The sequence below is a fragment of the Perognathus longimembris genome, chromosome 3 (genome assembly GCF_023159225.1).
Source record: "Perognathus longimembris pacificus isolate PPM17 chromosome 3, ASM2315922v1, whole genome shotgun sequence".
NCBI lineage: Eukaryota > Metazoa > Chordata > Mammalia > Rodentia > Heteromyidae > Perognathus > Perognathus longimembris.
In genome coordinates this window covers 31,645,510-31,653,851 of record NC_063163.1, presented here as the reverse complement: position 1 = coordinate 31,653,851, position 8,342 = coordinate 31,645,510, and the positions used below count along the sequence as shown (strand labels likewise).

The following is an 8,342-nucleotide window of genomic DNA, read 5'->3' as shown; positions in this document are numbered from 1 at the left end:
TTAGAGTAATTTGGATCTGGAAAAGATAAATATATTTACAAACTATAGAATGATTACTGGAAGAAGAATCTCTATAGGGTGTAAGAAATAAATTTTGGAACAATAAAACAGTATAAATATTTAAAAGATAGAAAACTCAACATTCCCAAAGTTCTGGAGCCATTTAGTATCCTTGAGTCTTATCTTGTAAGGCCATAGAATATGAAAGTAACACAAAATACAGAAATTTATGTACATCAAGTCAATCTCTCTCTCTCCTCTCTCCTTCCTTTCTCTTCTATTTTCTGTTCTCTCTTCTTCTTCTGTTCTCTCTGTCCACTTTCTCTTTGAGTTGCACTTAGGGCCTTGTGCTTACTAAGCAAGCACTACTTCATATCTGAGTCATAATCCCCAAATCTTTTTACTTTAGTTATTTTTCAGGTAGGGTCTTGTGCTTTTGCCCAGGGCTAGCTTTGAATTGTACTCCCTCTACCTCTTCCTCCAGAGTAGCTTGGAGTATCTATCCAGATTGTTCTTCAACATAGGGTCTAACTAATATTTGCCTGTCCTACCTGGTCCTCCTATCTCTGCCTTCCAAATAACTGGGATTAAAAATGTGAGACACTGTTTCCAGCTCTCAATTTTCTTTTTGTTTTAGTTTTTCATTCTAATTTTCTCCTGCTTTTCCACTCCCCAAGGATTTCAGAGAAAAGAAACCCTCAAGTAATTGTTCCAAAACCAGAATTAAAGAAAGCTTTAGTGTATTGCCAGAAAGAGGTGAATGGTTTTGAATCAATGAAATAACTCAAAGAAGTCAGTCTGCATATATCTACAATGGATTTTTGGGGGCAAGCCTCTGCTCAAGACACTAACAGCCAATGTAAATTAAAGAACCCATTTTCCAAAGGCAGTTTCAAGGCATAGCTCCAAAACCATTTTAACTTGAATAGCTTCCTCTAAGCCATTTTCAATAAAAGTATTCTACAACTTTTACTACTATGTACCTGTCTCTGTATTAATCAGCATTGTGTTACAAATACATAAGAAAGAACAATTTACAGAGATAGTAGGATTATTATTATTATTATTTTTTTTTTTTTTGGCCAGTCCTGGGGCTTGGACTCAGGGCCTGAGCACTGTCCCTGGCTTCTTCTTGCTCAAGGCTAGCACTCTGCCACTTGAGCCACAGCGCCACTTCTGGCCATTTTCTGTATATGTGGTGCTGGGGAATCGAACCTAGGGCCTCATGTATACGAGGCAAGCACTCTAGCCACTAGGCCATATCCCAGCCCCAGTAGGATTATTTTTGTCTTCAAGTTTGAGAGGTTCAATTCATTAATTTATTGTCAGAAAGATCCATTGCTTTGGGGCCTCTGGTGAGGACATCATGACAGGATTCATGAAGCAGAGCAAAGCTGTTCATGATCTGATAGATGTGTGTGTGTGTGTGTGTGTGTGAGAGAGAGAGAGAGAGAGAGAAATAGACAGACAGAGACAGAGACAGATACAAAGAGAAAGGTAGGGAGGGAGAAGGAGAGGGAGACACAGAGACAGAGAGAGACAGAGAGAGGCAGAGATATAGATAAAGCAAGACAGAGTGGGAGAATCAGTGCCCCATAATCCCTTTCATGCCCACAACTCCCATTATCTAAAGTTTTCCACTAGTCATCATCTTTTGACATTTTTCCAACCTCTTCCAATAGGGTCAAGCTGAGTTCCAAATGTTTAACATGTGTGCCATTGGGAGACATTCTTGATCAAAGCTACAGCAGTATGTACAGTAAAAACTTATATCTACACCTGTACATTCATCTATTATGTGCACCTGATTATACACACACACACACACACACAAACACACATACATACATACATACATATATGTTTATAGAGCAGTGGGTTATCAGCAAGAGAAACTTTCAAATTCCCAGCCTGCCATGCCAGTTATTTCCAGGCTATTCTATCAGAACTTTGGAGGGTGGAGTAAGGTACCAGACAACTCATAATTTCAACAAACAACTAAACGTAAGAAATACTGACTCAATAGAGTCAGCCTCCATTCCTCCTTCCTGTAAGAATTTGTTAGGATGAAGGGAGCAGAGTTGAATCCGCTTACCTGTGTAAGAAGACCAAGTCTTTATGTAAATAGCAGCAAAGACATCTGCATTTGTTTGAAGTAGCTGTTGAAAACTTTTATCTTTCCTTAGGAAAAAATCTTCAGTGAAAAATTATGATTGTATATTGACTTTCTCTACTAAAAGCAGTAGTTTTTTCTTGCTGGTCTTGGGACTTGAACTCAGGGTCTGGGCACTGTCTCTCAACTACTTTTGCTAGTGCGCTATCACTTGAGCCACAGATCCACTTCTGGCATTTTGATAGTTTATTGGAAATAAAATTCTCATCAACATTCTTGCCTGGGCTGGCTTCAAACTACAATCCTCTGGTCTCAGTCTCCTGAGTAGCTAGGATTATAGCTGCAAGTCACTGGTGCCTAGACATCAATTTACTTTTTAATCGTTCATAAACTTACTGTGTTACACTTACATGGAAGTCATTTCTTCTTTGTGTTTGACTTGTTCTGATAATATTTCCACTTCCTTCGAAGCATAGCATCCTGTTTTTTAAAGTTTAACTGAGTATCTACTTACATTATCACCACAAACAAGAATCATGAAACATACTTATTAGACAAATACCATGCCTGATTTAGAAATGTTGACAAAACTATCTCATAATGTATATGTGTGTGTTTGAATGTGTACTAACCTTTGTGAAATTACAGTTGTGATACCTAGAGCTTGACATGATACCTATGCACCAACTGTTTCCCTGTTTTTAAGGTAGATTAGAAAAGTATTTGCAAGTGTGATGCATGCTTTCAATATTTATTTTTTAAATAATTTAGTACACTTTAAAATATTTACTTATCTAGCAAAAGTTTGATCATTTATGATATATAAAAATTGCTTAGCTAGGCATATGAATTTGAAGAAATCACGGAAGAATGTACAAATGAAATTGAGAGTTCATGGATTATGACCTAATAATAGAATACAAAGGTAATTAGAGAACCTTGAAAAATAGAAGAAATGGTGATAAATAAAAGAAGCATGAAATAGATTCAGAACAAAAGGACAATATGTGAGCTGGGTGCCAATGGCTCACATCTCTAAACTTAGTATTCAAGAGGTTGAGGTCTGAGGATCATGGCTCAAAGTCAGCCAGGACAGGAAATTCTGCAAGACTCTTATCTCCAAGAATCTACTCTAAATTCACCAAATGGTGCTGTGGCTCAGGAGATAGAATGCTATTCTTTATCAACAGAAGCTCAGGGACAGTGGCAGGACCTGAGTTCAGGTGCAAGGACCATCAGCAAAAATAGGACAATATGTGAAAAATCAATGAATCAATCAATACATCTGGAAATGCATGAGCTAAGAAATATATGTTCTGACTGCTGACATGGCACATAAAATAAAAGTTTTATTCAAAGATTTTATTATCTTCCAATATGGTGTCTGTTTCCGATGTTAGTGTAGCTGTATATTTAATTCATACTTTTTACTTTGCTATAAGGATTATTGGAAAATGCTAGTGTTTTCAGGTTGTTCTTTTTTTAGGTCCATTTTCTGTCTTCCTAAACTCCTCATTGGGTCATCTTGTTATTTTTCTTATTGTTTTTGTATTTTTCTTTTTCTCTGGGTGAAGTTTGCAACAATATTATACTTAGTTTTAAACTGCTTCATTTGACCATAGTTCTATATTCTTAGTTCCTCCAGGTAAATATCAAACGAAAGAGTTCTGGAGCCTCTCTCACTCTCTTTCTCTCTCTCTTCTTTCTTATTTTTCTGAACAAACCTGAGCTATAGTAGATATTTCTGAGTGGGTTACAGTACAGTTATACTTTTCTAAGGAAATCAAAATAAAAATCTTCTTATAGAATAATATTTAAGAAGCTTTTATCAGCTGAGTGCTGTTAGACCATGCTACAATTCTAGCTATTCAAAAGATTGAAATTTTATCTTCAATTACCCAGCAAGGAGGTATGGCTCAAAGCTGTGAACACCAGCCTTGAGTGAAGAAGCCAAGCAAGACTGTAAGGTCCTTAGTTCAAGCCCTAGCAATGGTATAAAAAATTTAAAAATAAAAAGTTTGATACTATGGGGAAGGCAAGTAGGCGCTCTTCTTAAAAAAATAATGTGTGTATACTTCTTGCTCCTAGCAACGTGGTAATAACTCTGAGACGAGAGGGGGAATCTTCAATGTAAGAACAGATGATATGAACTTAATATTTATTAATGGTGAATATTTATGGATTTTAACTATAGCTTATTTATAGAAGCTTTAATGCACTCCATGTTATATTAGTTTATGATGCTACGAACAGTTTTGATGTAGAAGTTTCTCTAAAGGTTGAATTTTATTTTGTCAGCTTTCAACTGGCTATTAACAACTCAGCCATGAAATAATACACACCCAGTTTAACAGGACAGATGTCACACGAAGTATTTTCTCCTATTAGAATGTTATTAGAAACTAATAATTGGGGAAATTTGGGACTAGCAATACATTCCTTTATGAAGTTATCTTTGTCAAATAAGAAGCCACCTGGCAAAGTAGAAAACATCTTGACATAAAAGAAAGAAAGAAAGAAAGAAAGAAAGAAAGAAAGAAAGAAAGAAAGAAAGAAAGAAAGAAAGAAATACAGCATGCCAAAATTTATGAGATGCTGCAAAACAGTGCTCTAAGGGAAAATGTGGCTGTAAATATTTGTGTCTAAAAAGATACCTGATTTATAACCTAACTTTTCACGTTAAGAAATTATAAAAAAGGTATTCTAAACTACACCAATGCAAGAAGGAAATAACTAATAAGGATTCTAGGGGAAATTAGTGGTTGAAATGTAGAAAAATGATAGAGAATATCAAAAAAATTAAACATGATTTCAGAAAGCCAATAATATTGACAGACTACCTAACTAGAAACATGAAAAAAGACTCAAATGAGCAAAAACAAGAATGAAGAATTATATATCTCTATATTCCTTACAGACAAGTGGATTATAAGAGAATATAATGAATACAACAATTAAAATCATATGGGGGATACCATTTTATATACACTAAGGAAAGCTCTAACCAAAAAGATAGATCATAAGTAGTAGATAAGGAAACTAGATTCCTCATATACTGCTATATAAATGCAAAATGGTACAATATCTTTAGAAAATATGAGGTTAGAAGTGTGGCTCAGTTAGTAGAGTGTTAGCAAATGCATGAAAGCTCCAGGTACAGAGTTCAAGTCCTAGTATCAGACAAAAAAAAAAAAAGAAAGGGGAAGAAAGGAAAGAAGGAAGGAGGGAAGGAAGGAAAGAAGGGCCTGAGGAAGGAAAGAAGGAAATATTTAGGATGCTTCTCAAAATGTTAAACAGAGTTAATCATATCATAGACTGTTAGATATGTATCTGGCTAAGTAAGTACAAATATCCACATAATATTTGTGCTTGAGCAGGAATAATACCATTTTTATAATAGGCAAATTGTAGAAATAGTGCAACGATCCATACACAAATGAGTATATTAACATGCTGTTTTATTTCCATACAAAAATGCTGTTCAGCAATAAACAGAATGAATTACTGATACAAAATATAAAATGGATGAACCTTGAAAGCATTTCACTAAATGAATGAAACCAACACTATATGGTGTATGATTCTTCTTGCATGACATGCCTAGATTAGACAACTTTGTAGAGGGAAAGAAGTCAGAGTTGCCTAGGGCTGGGGAGTTATGCAAGGTGACTCCCATGTCTACAGTGCTTCTTTAACAACATTTTCAACACTTAGATGGCACTGGATAAGAAATGTTTAGTCCATAAAGGTGATTGTCTCTTTTATCTCTCCCTCTCTTTGGCTCCCTGACTTATGATAAAAGTGTTTTGGGGGCCTCTCTGCAGGCCTCAGAACAATAAGGCCAATTGACTGAGGACTGAAATCTCTGCAACTCTGTGGCTAATGAACTTTCTCTGGTTATATTGTTTTTCTCAATGCTGGCTGTCCATCTGGAAAACTAACATGGAAGTGATGAAAAAGTTCAAAATGTAGATTTGACAGCTTTGATACAAATCAGTACATTAAAACCATTAAATTGAACACATTGAGTGAATTTTACCTTAACATGTTAAAGTGTTCCTACTTTATGCATTCCTTAATATGCAATGTTCATTTCTCTCTCTTTCTTCCTTTTGGTTTTCTCTGTGCCAATCCTTGGAGCTTGAACTCAGGGCCTGAGCTCTATCCCTGAGTTCTTTTTGCTTTCCTGGTTTTAAGAACTCTATATAGTAAATAAATTAAAAAAACATTCTTTCTGGGATAAATCCATAAGACAATGATGTGGTTACTTTACAAACAATTATTCCCAGGAAAAGGCTTTGATGTAAACATAACTACTAAAGCAGGGATAGAATGACAGCCTGACACATTAGCAATTTAGCCAGAAAACAGGACCCTAATAAAATTTATACCATATGAAATCTTTTATGTTACAGAAACTGCAAGAGCTAATTACAAAATCATGTACAACTTTTGATAAATTAATTTTGTTTCCTCTGACAGGTTACAAGACAGTTTGTATATGAGCTTTTAAAGGACATTTTCTTTGCCCCACATGAATGACCAATGAAAACCTAAGTTCCATTGGCCAAGTGAAAGGGAGAGAGTATTTTCCTGAGCTTTTAAAAGATGACTGGATCTCTACCATTTGATCCACAGCTCCATTTTTGGATTTTATTTTTTTTGGGGGGGGCGTAATTAATTGGCACTAAGCATCTCATAAACTTTCCTATCTAGGCTGGTTTTGAACTGAGATCCTTAGATCTCAGCCTCCCAAGTAGCTAGGAGTACAAGTAGGAGCTACTGACATCTGGTATAGTTCTCTTTGAACCAACCCTAAGAAAATGCTATTCTTCCAAAAATGTTTCAATGATTTTTCCATCAGAAAACTTTAAAGGTAATTTTCTAGCTTTACTCCTGTTGCAAAATGTAACATTTTTAGACTATATTTTTCTCCTAACATCTTTATATCTGATGAATTTTTCAGTTTTTGCTAGTTCAGTAAGAGGGATTTGGCAATGCAAATATATCATAGATGAGAATTATGGAAATGACTATTTTGAAATATAGCAAAAACACTTTTACAGGATGCTATTCAGACTCAAATTCATTTTCATGTATGAATATCTTCTTGTTAGTTCTCATTCATAGTTCCTTTTTGTTCAAAAAGTAGGATATCTGAACTAAATATGCCTATATTTCAAATTATAGTGTAATTTTAAAACACAAGATTTTTGATAATACAATGAAAGACTCATTTATATGTCATAATTAATATAGTTATGGCAGCTTTAGAGTTTCATTAAAGCATATAGATGAAAGAATATTCTTCCTATTCTTAACTACTTGTAATTTAAGTGAGTTAGAAAATGGAGAATTAATAAAAGTTTTTGGAGGTTTTATGATAGAAATATCAAGTTAAAATTTAATTTCTCACCACAGAAATGACTACAAATGAAGATACACATGAAAATTGATTTTTACATCTTAGGGGAAAACACAAAATTATAGGCTAGATGTGACAGAAAATTGAATGTATGACAAGGGAAGGATTAATACAAATATTGAAAATTACTACAGATAAGTAATTAGGAGCTCAAATTGTACAGATAAAAGATGATGTGGTTGAAAGGTACATTTTATTCAGTTTTAAAGATGCTGTTGTCAATGATGTTGGGTTTTAAAAACTCATGCTCATCAGATTTCTTAGCCAAAAGTGTGCCATATCCTGTAACTTTATCCCTGCTTACCTATCCAGCGGTCTCTCCTCTTTTTCTCATATAAATAGCAGCAATCTTTCTTATAGCATTAATGGATACAGTACTTGCAATGACAGGGTATTTTTCTGGTGCCAAGAATAGTAGAAGTCTCTTCAGAAAGCCATATTTAATTCAATCCTTAAAACAAACAAAAAAGAAGGCTGAGATGAGTATATTGATAGCTTTATTTTCCAAATGAGTAAAATAAAAATGCTAAAAGTTTACATCTACCTGATCTAATTATACTTGGAATGAACATCGAAGCTAAGTTCAAATCTAGCTTTTCTGACACCATTGTCTGAGGTTTTTGAGACTTTCCAAGTGTGTAGAACTTCTTACAGTTCCCTGAAAAAGACTCATTATTTGATACCTTGCACTAACTTCCAGTCTGCCCGTAATGTTCTTCATTATTATTCCCCTGATAGACTCTAAGACTTTCATCCTGCAAGACCAAATCTCATGTGTGTTCTCCTCAGTTAAGCTTTCCCTGA

The 8,342-nt window shown here is 34.7% G+C and overlaps 1 non-coding gene across 1 annotated transcript; it reads right to left on the bottom strand.

Moving 5' to 3' along the window:
- Positions 1 to 6,577: 6,577 nt before the first annotated feature.
- Positions 6,578 to 6,698, bottom strand: LOC125349794. The gene has a single exon (XR_007210600.1). It is a non-coding gene; the product is annotated as a small nucleolar RNA SNORA27 (small nucleolar RNA).
- Positions 6,699 to 8,342: the final 1,644 nt, after the last annotated feature.